This window comes from Pelophylax lessonae, assembly GCF_965119305.1.
Source record: "Pelophylax lessonae genome assembly, chromosome: 4".
Taxonomy (NCBI): Eukaryota; Metazoa; Chordata; class Amphibia; order Anura; family Ranidae; genus Pelophylax; species Pelophylax lessonae.
This window is the reverse complement of record NC_138771.1, coordinates 5,046,860-5,064,494: the sequence shown is the minus strand read 5'-3', so window position 1 is coordinate 5,064,494 and position 17,635 is coordinate 5,046,860.

Sequence of the window (17,635 nt, the reverse complement as noted above, 5' to 3'; positions counted from 1 at the left end):
ACAAGAAACATGAACATAATAACAGGTGGAGTCACGGCACTTCAGGTGAACCTTGCCGGTGACACATGAGTGTGTTGAGCCTCCACCATGTGAGGACCAAACATTAAGATACACCGGGCTCCGACTACCCCATATGGGAACCAACTGTAGTCAGGACCGGGTACAACAGGGGGAGTAATATGGGTTGGGGTTAGCAATGAATAACTTGTGGAAGGCCAATCGGTGGGGGGGGGGGGGGGCTAGGAGAGGGGGGATCATGTACCTGCAAGGTTCCAGAAAGGGGAGAGGAAAGGGAACAAAACCCAAGAGGAAAATGGTTTGATAAGTAGGTGGACATCTGATGCAGAAATCGTGGGAGTGTCCCCAGTCCGTTGGGATGCATTGTATGTCCCAAGCAGGATAGATTCGGGGTGATGTAGGTTATCCGGGGGCAGAGTTCAGGTTAGATCGAGACCGTTGGGGATTCATAGGCTAGCACTCCTATTATCAGAGAGCCAGGGTGCCCAATGCTTGTAGAAGGAGGCAGTGGTCAGGTTGGCTTTGGCGAAGGCAAATTCCATTCGAAGGTTATTGTTGAGCAAGAGAATGGTGTCCGCTAGTGTGGGGGGGGGTTTGGTGATTTCCAGGCTCTTGCCAGTGCTAGGCGAGCTGCTATGAGGACATGGGTAGCCAAGATTCTGTTGTGAGAGGGCCAAGTTGGAATTGAGAGACCCATGAGGAGATCCAGAGGGGAAAGTGGGGAGGAAATGTTGCACAGGGAGCAGTGGTGTATTTAGGTTTTGTGCTGCCCTAGGCCTGACTAAACTTGTGCACCCCCTAATTTAAATATGACCCACCCCTTCCTGTAAAGGCCACACCGCTTCCTGTTTATGACCCACCCTGTCATCTGTAAACCACAGACCATAACCACAGTCTATCAGTGTCCATCAGCATAGCTTCATCAGTTCCCATAAGTTCAGCCTCATCAGTGCAGCCTTGTCAGTGCCGCCGCTTTACTGCCCATCAGTGCAGCATATCAGTGTGGCCCCATCAGTGGCCACCAGTGCAGTTTTATCAGTGCCCGTTAGTACAGCCATATGTCACAAGATTAGTAAGATTGATCTTTTAGAATATTTGGACTTGTGTTTGCTGCCACTGATTGTAATTATAGGATTATTTCACTTATTTGTATAATAAATAGGAAGTCCATAGTCATTATACAAATTATGAAATATTTTTTTTGCTGCCCCCCTGAAAAGTGCCGCCCTAGGCCTGGGCCTTGTTGGCCTAGGCCAGGACACAGCACTGACAGGGAGGAGAGGAATGCTGAGATTGAATTCCAAAAAGGTTTGATATGAGTGCAGTCCCACCAGATATGTTGAAGTGATCCTATTCCTTGAAAAACCTCGCCAGCATAACGGAGATGAGGTGGGATATATAGTTGCCAGTCTAGAGGGGGTAAAGTACCATTTGTGGAATAATTTTTGCAGAGATTCTCAGTGGGATATGCACCTTGAAGCTTTTAATGTTAGGAGCATTGCTTGGTGCCAAATCCTCTATCTGTTCTAAGCACCAGTAATCGGGGTTTAAAGTATTGACCCGATGATACCATACTCCTGTAAAAATGTATAGTATGTTCCCCCATTGCTCAGATCTTTGCTGGAGGTGTGGAGAGGACCCGGTTCCACTCTCCACATTTTCTGGTCTTGCTTAGATTGTAAGCTCCTTGAGTGTAGGGACTGATGTGAATGTACAATATATACGTAAAGCGCTGTGTAAATTGATGGCTCTATATAAGTACCTGAGATAAATAAATAAAATATTGGCTGGAGAGAGCACATTAATCTGGCAAACAAGAAGTGCATAGACATGGCTTAAAGTGTTAGTAAAGTATTTTTTTTTAGATTTACCTACAGGTAAGCCTATAATAGCAGAGTTTAGGAGATATTCCCAATGGATGTCACCGGCGCATACTATGCCGGACCTTCAGAGCTCCGTGCCGCAGCCAACGGCTCCTACGTGCATGTGCGGGAGTGACATCATCGTAGCTCCGGCCACTCATACAGCCGGAGCACGTGAACCCTGAAGGAAGACCGGGTGAAGATGGAAGCTAGCACATACTAGCACATTATGCCATTGCCTTTGCAGGGGATTTTTTTTTCCAGCAGTGGTTTACTACCGCTTCAAATAGGAAGTCTGTGAAAGAAGCAAAGTGTTCAAGAGAAACAAGACTCAAGGCAAGATTGTCCAAGGAATTGTCCAGGGAGCTGTCCAGCATTTCAGGTGGTTCAGCAAAAAGAGACACAATAGAGGTTGTTGGTTCAGATCCGGGTCCTGACAATGAGGCTCACTCAGAGTTTTTAAAGTGGTTTTATCTCAGCTTCAGCCTGGCACGGCATGCAATTTTTGAGTCAATGGTCCAGAAGAACCCATAATTTCCCCAGATGAACACATCCTAATGAGCTGGTTGCACACATATTTTAGCTACCAAATGCACAACTTTACCTATTTCGGTATTGAATCTCATCTGCCATGTAGCTGCCCATCTCTCAGTGTTTAGGTTCTCTTGTGGAAAGTCTATGTCAATGGTGGTCAACTTTTTTGACATGTGGGGAGGGAGGATCAACACCACCAAAGAGCTTAAAATTTGGTGAATATTCATTATCAGAGACAGCAGACACACAACGGGATATAGTCAGAGACAAAAAGAGATGGTCAGAGACTGTGGACATGCTGCAGGAGAGTGTGAACATGCTATAGAAGTTATTGGAGACTATGGACATGCGGTAGAAGTTGTTGGAGGCTGGGGACATGCTGTCGAATTTTTGGAGGCTGGGGACATTCTGTAGAAGTTCTTGAAGGCTGGGAACATGCTGTAGAAGTTGTTGGAGACTGGGGACATGCTGTAGAAGTTGTTGGAGGCTGGGGACATGCTGCAGAAGTTGTTGGAGGCTGGGGACATGCTGTAGAAGTTGTTGGAGGCTGGGGACATGCTGCAGAAGTTGTTGGAGGCTGGGGACATGCTGTAGAAGTTCTTGGAGGCTGGGGACATGCTGTAGAAGTTATTGGAGCCTGTGGACATGCTTTATAAGTTGTTGGAGGCTGGGGACATGCTGTAGAAGTTATTGGAGCCTGGGGACATGCTGTATAAGTTGTTGGAGACTGGGGACATGCTGTAGAAGTTGTTGGGGGCTGGGGACGTGCTGTAGAAGGTGTTGGAGAATGAGGACATGCTGTAGAAGTTGTTGGAGGCTGAGGACATGCTGTAGAAGTTGTTGGAGGCTGAGGACATGCTGTAGAAGTTTTTGGAAACTGGGGCTATGCTGTAGAAGTCGTTGGAGGCTGGGGACATTCTGTAGAAGTTGTTGGTGGCTGGGGACATGCTGTTGAAGTTGTTGGTGGCTGGGGACATGCTGTTGAAGTTGTTGGAGGCTGGGGACATGCTGTAGAGGTTGTTGGAGGCTGTAGACACACTGGAGAAGTGTGGCGGGGGATGTTTTTTCCAGTGCAAAAAATAAGACAACATTTTAAGGAAATGTAGTGCAAATATCTTTATATAATTATACTTCCATAACTTTTTCTTTGCTTTCCTTACCATTTTATCTGCTATCCTTCCCTTTTCTTTGCACTTTCCCTTTTCTTTGCTCTCCTTCTGTTTTCTTTGCTCTCCTTCCCCTGTCTTTGCTCTCCTTCCCCTTTTCTTTGCTCTCCATCCATTTTCTTTGCTCTCCTTCCCCTTTTTATTACTATCCTTCCTTTTCTCTGCTCGTCTTCCCCTTTTCTTTGCTCTCCTATCCCTTTTCTTTGCTCCTCTTCCCCGTGTTTTGCTCTCCTTCTCTTTTCTCTGCTCTCATTTCCCTTTTCTTTGCTCTCCTTCCCCTTTTCTTTGCTCCCCTTCCCCTTTTTTTGCTCTCCTTCCCATTTTCTTTGCTCCTTCTGCTGTCCTTCCATTTTCTTTGCTCTCCTTCCCCTTTTCTTTGCTCCTTCTGCTGTCCTTCCATTTTCTTTGCTCTCTTATCCCTTTTCTCTGCTCCTCTTCCCCTTTTTTAAATCTCCTTCCCTTTTCTCTGCTCTCCTTCCCTTTGCTCTCCTCCCTCTGCTCCTCTTCCCCATTTTTCTGCTCTCCGTCCCATTTTGTTGTCTCTTCTTCCCATTTTATTTGCTCTCCTGATGGGATGCTCTCCTTCCTCTTATCTGCTGCTTTGCCTAATATCCCTTTTCTTTGCTCAACCTTCCCCTTTCCTCTGCTCTCTGCTCTTCTCCCCTTTTCTCTCTTCTGCTTACCTTTTTTTCTCTTGTGCTCTGCTCGCTTTCTTGCAGCAGCAGCTAGTTTTCTTTCTTCTTCGTTTTCTTTCTTCTTCTTCTTCTTCTTCTTCTTCTTCTTGGTACCGCGGGCGCCGGGCGGGGAATGCAGGGAGGGGTTACGTCGTGACGTCACAACGTCATTGGCACGGCATTGCGGAATTGGTCAGAAAGCGGAGGGAAGGGGACGCACAGTCACTACATGATGAAAGTGACGAACACCAATAAGGTACCGCGGAATATGGAACAAAGTGCGTTCCATATCAGTTTGATACTGAACAGCACTTGTCTGTTTAAAATACGGGACGATTCCATATTTTACGGAACGGTTGGCAACCTTAGGTGGTACACCCATTTTACGAATTTTGGTTGTAACATGACAAAATGTGAAGAATTTCAAGGTGTATGAATACATTTTCAAGGAACTCTATGCCATGAAGAATGAAGGCAAGGCAAAAGGGGGTCCAACCCTATACTAGCATGGTCTACCTAATAAAGTGGCCAAGGGTCTTGTATGGATCCCGTAATCCTTATCAATGGAAAGCAATACAAATCCTGCGGGAGGCATGTGCAGCAACGTGGAGGAGCTCAGGTAAATTATTATAGTATGCTTTTTTTTTTTCTGGAAATCCCTTTTATAACAACATCCAGTTCTCGGGATTCTTGGCTCTCTTTGATATTCTAATCACGTTGGTGTCACGTAGAGCAGAATGATACCTTGTGCCCACTTCCAGCATGCGGCCCATGACATACATGATATAAATGCGCTCATCTGGCAGAAAATGTTCCCAGAATATAATATTCAGCTGTTGGCAATGATAGAAATGGCGCGGTTTTAATCATAGATAGTGATGGAGCCGGTTCTAATCTGTTTAGGGAGCGGCTCAGGGTGCCATCTTGCAGCCTTAGGTTAATTCATGATGCTGCTACCTAATGGGAGCGAGTCAGACAGGTACTCAGCAAGATGGAGGACGTGGACCTGAGGCAGAAAACAGTCATATATTGCATTTATTTCCAGAGAAGAGATATATAAAAGGCCGAGCCTGGAGGGAGGTGAGACCTGTGGAGAGCAGATAGGAGAGGCTTGCTGTACAAGGTGTATCTGGCTCCGTCTGTGTTCCAGTAATACTTATCAGAGGGGAAGAACGCGATGACAGAAGAGGAGAGCAGGTCAGAGCATCTGCTGGAGAAAATAGATCTTTATCCTGGAGGCACTTAGTAAATGGAATCTTCTCTCCGCGTTACCTGTTTTGCGTACAAATAAGAGCCGTGAGCGAGGCGTTAGGAGCGCGCTTATTATACACGGATGTGCTCAGAGTTATCTAAGACACGGTATCAGCAATTCAGTCCTATAGAGATAGAGTCTTCGCTCAGTAAATTGCGATAGGAATTGCTGTATATGACGAGGTCCTAATGTATTCTGGGTTTACTGCGCTGCCTTTGTTTTATACTTTCTTTTATTTGTTTTATCTGTATTGGTTTACTGTGTAGTCTATGTCTTTGAACATGGACATATTTGAATATAGAGCCTCCCATAGTATCCTAATGGATGATATTTTTGTCAACACTAGTGAGCCTAGGAATGACATGGATGGCATCTTTTTAAGACTGAAAAATGTCTTGACTACAGAGATGCACACAAAGTGGGATATTATCCTACTAGAGAAGTACATGTCTGAAAAAATGGTTCCTAGAAGCCTCCGTTGGGAACTGGCGCCCTATAATGAGGGATACTGGGGAATGGTTCACATTTTTTAATGAAGCCGGAGTTTCACTTTTAAAATTTTTAACCTCTAAGAAAAAGAGGAAACTTGAAGCCATAGATGGAGAGGTTAATACTCTCAAAACTAAATTAGAACCATTCAACAAACAGGAAAACGATAGGATTAAATCGGAGGATCTGAAAAAAATATTTAGAAAAAGAGGAAATGGATCAAAGGAATAAGAAACGAAAGAAATTTATGAAAGATCTTGAGGACTATAAGCAGTGGTGTATTTTGGTTTTGTGCTGCCCTAGGCAAGACTAAAATTGGACGCCCCCTCCTCCTCCTATGTAAATTTGCCCCACCCCTTCCTGTTTAATGGATTTGACTCCCTCCAGAATTGAAGGACTCCAAGTCCCAGCAAGGACCCCTGAGATCTCACGAGAGGGGGGGGGGGTGAGAGGGGGTGGGAGAGAGAGGGGGGTGGGTAAGGGAGGGTGAGGGGGAGATGAGAGAAAGAGGGTGGGAGAAAGAGAGAGAGGGAAGGTGGTGAGAGAGAGAGAGGGTGGTTGGGGAGAGAGAGAGGGGGTGATGGGAGAGAGAGAGGGTGGTGGGGGAGAGAGAGAGGGGGTGATGAGAGAGAAAGAGGGTGGTGGGAGAGGGAAAGAGAGAGAGGGGTGAGAGAGAGATTGGGGATGAGAGAGAGAGAGAGAGAGAGAGGGGATGAGAGAGAGAGAGAGCATGGTGGGAAAGAGAGAGAAAGAGGGTGGTGGGAGAGGGAGAGCGAGAGGGGGGGATGAGAGAGAGAGAGAGAGAGAGAGGGGATGAGAGAGAGAAAGGGGGAATGAGAGAGAGAGAAATGGGTATGAGAGAGAGGGGGTGGGTGAGAGAGAGGGGGGGGGATATAGAGAGGGGATGAGAGAAAGAGAGGGGGAGTTGGAGAGAGAGAGAGGGGGGGGGTGGTGGGAGAGAGAGGGGGTGGGAGAGAGAGAGAGAGAGAGAGAGGTTGTGGGGGGAGCTCTAGGCATGGAGGAGGAGGAAGTTAAATCCTCCTCCACTTTGAATTATGGGCAGGGCTGCCCCCCTGCAAAGTGCCGCCCTAGGCCTGGGCCTTGTTGGCCTAGGCCAAAATACAGCACTGACTATAAGTCCAAGAAAGTCTTTAAGTGGCAGACTAAATTGGAGGTGGTGAAGAATGATTCCTCTCCCTCCAATGATCCTGCCCTTCCAAATCCGAATAGCGCCTACTCACTTACCCCCAGACCTAACAATTGCATGGTCCACCCTGGGGCCTTTCAAAATGTTAGACCCCGAGGCAGGGGGAAATCAGGTAGGGGTAGGTCTGGACGAGGAAGGCGGGGTAATGGAAGTCAGCCTCAGAGGGTATATCCTTCTACTTATAACCATTATGAACCTCTATATGATTACGAGGAGTATGAGGAAGATAGGTACATTACACATTATCCGAGGGAACAATCTTCTAGAGGTTATAATAATAACTATTCCCATCCAAGGAGAGAATCGGAGTATCAGAACTCTCCGAATTGGGACTCTAGAGGTCTGGCTCCCGTTGATGGTACTGTAAGAAATGGTCAGATTGATGGGAATAGACATTTTTTTCCAAGGGATCAATCTCGACCATAAAGGGCCATCGAACCAAACGAGGGTCCCGAGGGGGGAGGAAATCTCGATCAAAAAAGGAGAAAAATGTAGATGATGGGGGAATTTTTAATTTGAGCGGTGCTCCCCTCTCCAATGAGGAGAAGATGGTGTTGAGCAAAGGCCTTAAATACGTTCCAACCCCGCTCATTAAGTAAATTTGAGGTTTTTATGGATGTGCAAAAATTTGTGAGAAAACTAAGTATCCAAAGATACCTCACTTCAAACCCTGTCCGTAATATACTCCCTAACTCTAGTGGATTCCAACATACATCGTTAACAAATGCCTCTCTTTTCAACCCCGCAAGGGACTATGGCTCCCTCATTGAGCATGTTCAATGAGGTTATGACATCAGATCTGGACAGGATGAGGATCCCCAGTGCCCCCCAGGACCAGTTTTTTAAGAAGGGACTTGAGTCACTTAAGAAACGTCACAATATTGTTGTTACGCCCCGCCGACAAAGGCAAAGGCGGGGGCATTGTAGTTTTAAGTAGGGAGGCGTACGATACAGAAATGAGGAACATCCTGTCGGATGCTGACACATATGGCCCCTTACCTAGTAATCCTACAATCAAGTATAAAAAGTTACTTTCCCAGCTGGTTGAGGATGGGTACGGTAAAGGGATTCTAAATAAGAAAGAAAGGTCTTTCCTGATTTTAGTGGCCCCCAGGGTGCCAATCATCTATTTTTTACCGAAGATCCACAAGGATCCTGTTCGGCCCCCTGGGAGGCCAATGATTAGTGGATTGGATTCCGTGACCTCCCGTGTGGGAAGGTATGTGGACAATTTTTTACAAACTATAGTGTCCACAATGCCGTCTTATCTTAAAGACACCACACAGGTGATCAATATTTTGAGGAATATAGTTTGGGAGGAGGGATGTCTGCTGGTTACAGCGGACGTCCCCTCGCTCTACACGATTATTTCACACTCTCATGGCATGGAAGCGGTGGAGTTCTTTTTGGCCAGAGATTCCTCCTTGCAGAGGAGACAACAAAAATTCATCCTTAGTTTTCTCAAATTTTCTATGGAGCATAACTACTTTTGGTAGAATGGAAACTATTACCTTCAGCAAAGAGGAGTCGCCATGGGCGCAAAATTTGCGCCCTCTATGGCAAATTTATTTATGGCCAAATGGGAGGAAGACGTTGTCTATGCGGACCCTGTTCCAGAGCTCCTCCTTTGGAGGCGCTACATAGACGACGTCATCCTACTATGGAGAGGTGACAGGGCATCTTTGGATGTTTTTATGGAAACTCTTAATACCAACGATAGGGGCATCGAGTTAAAATACATGGCCAGCGACTCCGAAATTAATTTTTTGGATATAAGGATCAGAGTGGAGGGGAGAGAATTAGTAACTTCCACGTATTTTAAAGAAACGGACCTTAACGGATACATTCATTTGAATAGCTGTCACCATTGCCCTTGGCTTAAGGGGGTACCCAAGTTTAGGCGTTTGAGGAGAAATTGTTCCCGTTTGGAGGATTACCAAGTGAAGGCAGATTTGCTGAAGCAGAGGTCTGCGTCACAACCCTTAAATAGCCCGACTCCGTAAAGCCAGGATTAAAACACCTGCAAATTCAATCCAGACACAGCCACCCCCGGAACCGGAAATGGCCTATGCGTTCCACCGGCAAGCACCGGAAGCCACAGGATACATAATCAGAACCGGAAGTGGAAAATATAACAATCCCATGGGGGACACAGTCCCGGAGACCCAATGAAATTAATTAATGGGTGGAAAAAATATAGCTAAAAAAATCGCATAAAGCGTATTTTGATTGGTTTGCGCAAAAGTTATTGCGTTTACTAACTAAGGGAAAGATTTTTGTCATTTTTGTTGTTTTTTTTTTGACGAATAATGGCGGTGATCTGCGGTTTTATTTGCGGGACTGCGACATTGCGGCGGACAGATCAGACCCTTGACTGACATTGTTGACACTTTTGGGGTTGCCAGTGACATTACTGCAGTAATCAGTGCTATACATATGCACTGTTACTGTACAAATGACACTGGCAGTGTCATTGAAGGGGGCGTGTTTCTTAATGTGATTGGATGTGGCTTGATGTGTAAGAACAGAGATCAACGGTCCTACATAGCAGAACCGTATGATCTCCATTCTTACACAGGGAAGAATGACAGGCGGCTTTGTTTACATTAGCCGCCTGCCTTTCTTTCGGTGTAACGGATGATCGCGAGTGCCCGGCGGACATCGGGTCCGCCGGGTACACACGCGGGGGGGTCCGTGACCAAGCGGGAGTGCGCCTCCGGCGGCGCGCGCTCACTCCCTAGAGCCTCACAGGCTAGCGACGTAGCCCTACGTCGCTTTGCCTGTGAGGGGCTGACCGCCGCAGTAAATAGTCGTGCGGCGGTCGGCAAATCGTTAAAGAGAAGGGTTTTCAGGGATTGTCTAAAGATGGATAGATTAAGGGACAGTCGGACAGATTGGGGTAGAGAGTTCCAAAGAATGGGAGAAGCTCTGGAGAAATCCTGGAGGCGAGCATGGGAAGAGGTGACAAGGGAGCTAGAGAGCAGGACGTCTTGGGAGGACCAAAGAGAGTGGCTTGGTTGATATTTTGCGATCAGGTTAGTGATGTAGCTGGGGGCAGAGTTGTGGATGGCATTGTAAACTATTGTTAGCACTTTGAATTTTATTCGTTGGGTGAGTGGAAGCCAGTATAGGGATTGGCAGAGAGGGGTTATTCGCAGGATCTGCAGGAGGCTGGAAGTGACGTCTGCGGTTCACCGCGGCCGGTATTCCGGCTTCCTGTTTTTGCCGAGCGGATATGACGCGACCTGGCATCACCGGAAGTGACGTTCGCGTGCCACAATCCTGTGATTCAGCCGGCGTGCGTTCCAAAGGCCAACTGCCAGCTTTCAATGACGATCTCCATTACTATGAGTACCCTTTTAGCCCTTGCATTAGGCAACAACAGCCTGGCCCCACCTGTACACCCCCGGTTCTTTGTATGTTCTATTGAACGTTCTGTGATGTGAGTATACCTTGATATGACAATGGCTTGGTGATGATGAGTATTTAATCTCATAGATTCATCTTGGTTTATATACAGCATGACGCACAGTGCATTGATACTTGTAGGCCTTGAGCTAAACATTTGCTTTTATTTTCAATTATAAACTTTCTTTTATTTAGATACATATAAATAATGTTTTTTTTGAGATGCAAGGTCCTTATTGCAAGAGATTCACTCATGTGTATTTGTATTCTTATATACCTATCCACATGACTTGATTCCATCAGCCTGCTCATTGTAGGTAGGGGTTTAATTAGAGCTTGTAACGGATCAACTGGCACCCCGACTGGGTACCTCTGTTGACGGATGCTCCTAGTGCTTCCGGAAGGCTCTAAGCACTCCACCAGACACCATAACCACTGCAGACCCCACGAACCGCCGCAGCTTGGTTGGGGTCTTGCCGTCTCCAACCCACCCTGGACCTACAACAAGGCTCCAGGTTCCAGAGGGTGAACCTCTCTTTCCCCAGAGAGTGAAGCAGGAACAAGTTCTTACAAGACCTTAGTGATTACTCAAGGGAGTATGAAGAGCATAGCAATCCTTTATAGCCGATTCCCCCAAAAAGAGGCAGGACTCTAGATTGAGGGTGAAGTAGAACTCAAACTGTTTATTTAAATACATGCACAAAGAGATATACACTAGGGCTGCACGATATTGGAAAAAAAAATCACATTGCGATATTTTTCCCCAACGATATATATTGCGATATTTATACTGCACATATATATAGTAATATGGGGGAGGTGTATGCACTGTATATACTGTTGTCTATATAAATCCTGAATAATAATCTAACCCAGTGCTGTATTTTGGCCTAGGCCAACAAGGCCCAGGCCTAGGGCGGCACTTTGCAGGGGGGCAGCAAAAAAGCCACCCCCCTCCACCTGAGACTCTATTGGCCAATGGTTGCTAGAGCCGCCTCTCTCACCCCCCTCTCTCTCCCACTCCCTCTCTCTTTCTCTTTTATCCCCCTCTCTCTCATCCCCCTCTCTCTCACCCCCTCCCTCTCTCATCCCCCTCTCTCCACCCCCTCTCTCTCATCTCCCCTCTCTCATCTCCCCTCTATCACTATTTGATCCCCCCCTTCTATCTCTCACCCACCTCCTCTCACACCCCCCTCTCATGAGATCTCAGAGGTTCATGCTGGGACTTGTAGTCCTTCAGTTTTGGAGCATCCGTTAAAAAAGGAGTGTGGCAAATTTATATAGGTGTGGGCGGGGGGGGGGGCGCCCAATTTTAGTCTTGCCTAGGGCAGCACAAAACCAAAATACACCACTGATCTAACCATCCCCCCCCCATATATAGATATGTATATACACACCTCCCCCACTCACATTACACTACATACAGTATACACCCCCCATCACATAATATATAGCCCCCCCTCACATTACACCACCCCTCCCATCTCATATCCCCCCATTGTATTGCCCCCCCTCACATATCGCTATGTAGACCTCTCTGCCCCCCTCTTCCCGGTGTACATAGTACCGTCGTCTCCCCCCCGTATTTGGTACCATCTTCGCGGCCTCTGCCCAGATGCGCTCCCTCCGCCTCTTCTTTTTGTCCCTCATGATCGGGGTGTGAAGCCGGTTTTCCCGGAGGGAGAGGGAATCTCTTTGGCTGGGGGCAGACGGAAGTGGGGGTAACGCTGGGAGTTGTAGTCCTCTCCCCCGGGCAGCTCCTTCGCACTGGAACCACACTCCCAGTCCCCACAATACACTTTCGCCCCACAGCACAGCGAACCAATCACGTCGTGAGTAGCGGCACAGCGAACCAATCAGGTGTGCAGGCACACCTAATGGAAAAGCACAAAAAGCCGCACAACCGGTTGAAGATGCAAAAAGTTAAAATCCAAATTTATTTTGCAGGCAAAAAAATAAAATCATCCAAGATGAAACCAAAACAGTCGGAGACATGGGGGGTAAAAGGGGAGCACGGCGGTTGACGCGTTTCACGGAGTCTTACGACTAAGCGGAAGACTCCGTGAAACGCGTCAACCGCCGTGCTCCCCTTTTCCCCCCCATGTCTCCGACTGTTTTGGTTTCATCTTGGATGATTTTATTTTTTTGCCTGCAAAATAAATTTGGATTTTAACTTTTTGCATCTTCAACCGGTTGTGCGGCTTTTTGTGCTTTTCCATTTGCTGCTATCAGGACTGCGGATCCGTGCCTGCACCTGGGTTGGATGTGTTTGGAACTATCCCCTCACTTGAGCGGTTCTTTTCCCTCTTGACCGTTTGGTGCAGGCACACCTGATTGGTTCGCTGTGCCGCTGCTCACCGCTCAGTCAGGAGAACTAGCTGCAGAGCAGACTGAACATGTGGGATGGATGTCAGGCTGTGTTCTTCTACCACCACTGCGAGTCCCGACTTCTCTGCCTTACATCGTATGTTCCGGCGATGTGACTATCGCCCACGCTCGCAGCACGATAGTCGATATCACATCGACTATCGTTCAGCCCTAATATACACTGTGGAACAATCTTCCCCCTCCCCCTTAAAAGCCAATCCACATACACATAATACGTTTATCTTAAGGCAGACAGAAACAATAGAACAATGGAATACAGGCACTTACCAATAACAAACCCCACCCCCATCTCACTATCTAGCAAGGGTCTATGAGACACTCCTGCAATATTCTAGCAATCTGAAAAGTCAAATCATTCATCTTCATACATTTCCTGAGAGATATTGCTGACAAATATTACTGTCCCATCTGAAGCCATCCAAACCATTCTCTCCCCCAAGTATCTGTCCATCACTCCCAGTGATGGTGAACACCTTCACAGAGGTCACATGTGATTTTTTGATTATATAAAGATCAGCTATCTGCATTCCAAACCCAGCTCTGAAGAAGAGGAGACACCCCTTGAAACGCGTCAGTTTGTTTGGACTTTTTCATTCCATAACTGTCCCTAGCCGACAGAATTTGCTGAATGGAGCATTTGTTGGACTTTGTACACACATTTTGGTGGACATTTGCATCCCATTTGTGAGTATAATACATACATTTTTTAATCAATAAATCGTCACAAAGATAATGCGCTAGGCTGGGGCGCCTTCTGTTTCTTTCTTTTTAGAGTTCTATTTCTGTTTCCCTGACCTGTTGTGAGTGGCAGCACAGCCGATGTAGCGGCTGAACCAGTGGAGACATCAGTTTTCAATCAGCCGCACAGCAAGTTCTCAAGCGCAGGAGTATTAGCTTCTTCTTTTATCTACCGTGTATGACCTCAGGTTGACTCTGCTTCTCTTGCTCTGCCATGTATGACCCTGGCTTGACTCCTCTTCACTTGCTCTACTGTGCATGACCATGGCTTGACTCTGCTTCTCTCTAAAAGGTGGTAAGTATAGTGAACAATATTATAAACCCAACACTTTTGTTTTTGCCCCCATTTTTCGTGAGCTGAACTCAAAGATCTCAGACTTTTTCTATGTACACAAAAGGCCGATTTCTCTCAAATATTCTTCACAAATCTGTGTTAGTGATCACTTCTCCTTTGCTGAGATAATCCATCCACCTCACAGGTGTGGCATATCAAGATGCTGATTGGACAGCATGATTATTGCACAGGTGTGCCTTAGGCCGGCCACAATAAAAGGACCCTCTAAAATGTGCAGTTTTACTGTATTGGGGGGGGGGGGGGGTCCGAAAACTGGTCAGTATCTGGTGTGACCACCATTTTCCTCAAACAGTGCAACACATCTCCTTGGCATAGAGTTGATCAGGTTGGTGATTGGTTCCTGTGGAATGTTGGTCCACTCCTCTTCAATGGCTGTGCGAAGTTGCTGGATATTGGCAGGACCTGGAACATGCTGTCCTATACGCCGATCCAGAGAATCCCAAACATGCTCAATGGGTGACATGTCCGGTGACTATGCTGGCCATGCAAGAACTGGGATGTTTTCAGCTTCCAGGAATTGTGTACAGATCCTTGCACCATGGGGCCGCGCATTATCATGCTGCAACATAAGGTGATGGTTGTGGATGAATGGCACAAAAATTGGCCTCAGGATCTCGTCACGGTATCTCTGTGCATTCAAAATGCCATCAGTAAAATGCACCTCTGTTCCTTGTCCATAACATACGCCTGCCCATACCACAACCCCACCCCCACCATGGGCCACTCCATCCACAATGTACGCCTGCCCATACCATAACCCCACCACCACCACGGGCCACTCCATCCACAACGTACGCCTGCCCATACCATAACCCTAACGCCACCATGGCCCACTCCATCCACAATGTACGCCTGCCCATACCATAACCCTACCGCCACCATGGCCCACTCCATCCACAATGTACGCCTGCCCATACCATAGCCCCACCGCCACCATGAGCCGCTCGATCCACAACGTACGCCTGCCCATACCACAACCCCACCCCCACCATGGGCCACTTCATCCACAATGTACGCCTGCCCATACCATAACCCCACCACCATGGGCCACTCCATCCACAACGCTGACATCAGCAAACCGCTCACCCACACAACCTCATACACGCTATCTGCCATCTGCCCTGTACAGTGAAAACCGGGATTCATCTGTGAAGAAAACATCTCTCCAAAGTGCCAGATGCCATTGAATGTGAGCATTTGCCCACTCAAGTCGGTTACGACGACGAACTGCAGTCAGGTGGAGACCCCGATGAGGACGACGAGCATGCAGATGAGCTTCCCTGAGACGGTTTCTGACAGTTTGTGCAGAAATTCTTTGGTTTTGCAAAGCGTTTGTTGCAGCAGCTGTCCGGGAGGCTGGTCTCAGACCATCTTGGAGGTGAAGGTGCTGGATGTGGAGGTCCTGGGCTGGTGTGGTTACACGTGGTCTGCGGTTGTGAGGCCGGTTGGATGTACTGCCAAATTCTCTGAAACGCCTTTGGAGACGGCTTATGGTAGAGAAATGAACATTCAATTCACGGGCAACAGCTCTGGTGGACATTCCTGCAGTCAGCATGCCAATTGCACCCTCCCTCAAAACTTGCGCCATCTGTGGCATTGTGCTGTGTGATAAAACTGAACATTTTAGAGTGGCCTTTTATTGTGGCCGGCCTGAGGCACACCTATGCAATAATCATGCTGTCCAATCAGCATCTTGATATGCCACACCTGTGAGGTGGATGGATTATCTCGGCAAAGGAGAAGTGATCACTAACACAGATTTACACAGATTTGTGAAGAATATTGGAGAGAAATCGGCCTTTTGTGTCCATAGAAAAAGTCTGAGATCTTTGAGTTCAGCTCATGAAAAATGGGGGCAAAAACAAAAGTGTTGCGTTTATAATTTTGTTCAGTGTATGTGGTATCGCTGCAATCGAGCAGGAGAATTTATTATGGGTTGCTCTTTGGTGGTAGGTTATGGTAGTAACAAGAAACATACAGCTAATTTTTTAAAAAGAAAATTATTTTTATTTTTTAGTTTTCTTTGATAATGAAAAAAAAAAAAAAAAAAAAAATCAAGAGATATCCATTACCATTTACCACCAAATGAAAGCCCAATCAGTCCTGAAAAAAACACAATATAATCCACCTGGATACACGAAGTAGTTGCGATGAGATGTACGGTTTTACTAACACATATCAAAGTTGCAAAATTCTCCCTAGGCATTTATATTTGTTTTCCCCTTAGGTGTGAAGGGGTTAAGGTACCACATTACATATCACATAATACAAACACATTAAACAAAAAAATGTATGAATTTTAACCTTTTCTTGTAAAAAAAATTAGTTTTCCATTAAAATCCATCACCTATAAGTGATATCCCCTGTGAGTTCTCAGTGTTTTTCCTCGCTGTGTCGCCTTCCCACTATCTGCGACTCATCAGACTCCCACACCATGACACGAGATTGTTGTTTCAGTTGCTGAATGCCGTTCCATTTATCACGTATTTGTTAATTCCTTGAGTTAGTCAGTTGTTATTCTCATGGGATGTATTGTAATTTATCTGTTGTGTTATATTATAGATCCAGTGTTAATCTTCTCCTGAGGAAGCGAACGTTGTTCATGAAACGCATTGAGATGAAGTCTCAGGTCTTGGAAAACATCCACAAAAATCAATATGTATAACAATGATGGCTTGAAGATGTAACTACAAAGGATGTATAAATTGATGTGATATCTTAAAAGTCCTATCTAGTGCTATGCGTGTGTGAGTTCTCATGGAAGGATGTTGGTACATTGAATATTTGTTACCCTAAAGCAGGGTTCTCAACCAGGGATCCATGGAACCATAGGGTTCCTCCAGAGGTTGCTAGGGGTTCCTTGAGCAATGACCAATTTTTGGCTTCTACTAACACCATTGATCTTTTTAGCTTTATGTAAGGGGGGGGGGGGGGGGGATTCTTCCCACTGACCACCTATATAAGGTACATTCTTCCCACTGATCACCAATGTAAGGGGCATTCTTCCTACTGACCACCAATGTAAGGAGCATTCTTCCCACTGACCACCAATGTAAGGAGCATTCTTCCCACTGACCACCAATGTAAGGAACATTCTTCCCACTGACCACCAATGTAAGGGACATTCTTCCCACTGACCACCAATGTAAGGAACATTCTTCCCACTGACCACCAATGTAAGGGACATTCTTCCCACTGACCCCCAATGTAAGGAGCATTCTTCCCACTGATCACTAATGTAAGGAACATTCTTCCTATTGACCTCCATTATAAGGGACATTCTTCCCGCTAACCACCAATGTAAGGAGCATTCATCCCACTGATCACCAATGTAAGGAGAATTCTTCCCACTGATCACCAATGTAAGGAACATTCTTCCCACTGTCCCCCAATGTAAGGGACATTCTTCCTACTGACCTCAAATGTAAGGAGCATTCTTCCCACTGATCACCAATGTAAGGGACATTCTTCCCACTGACCACCAATGTAAGGGACATTCTTCCCACTGATCACCAATGTAAGGGACATTCTTCCCACTGATCAC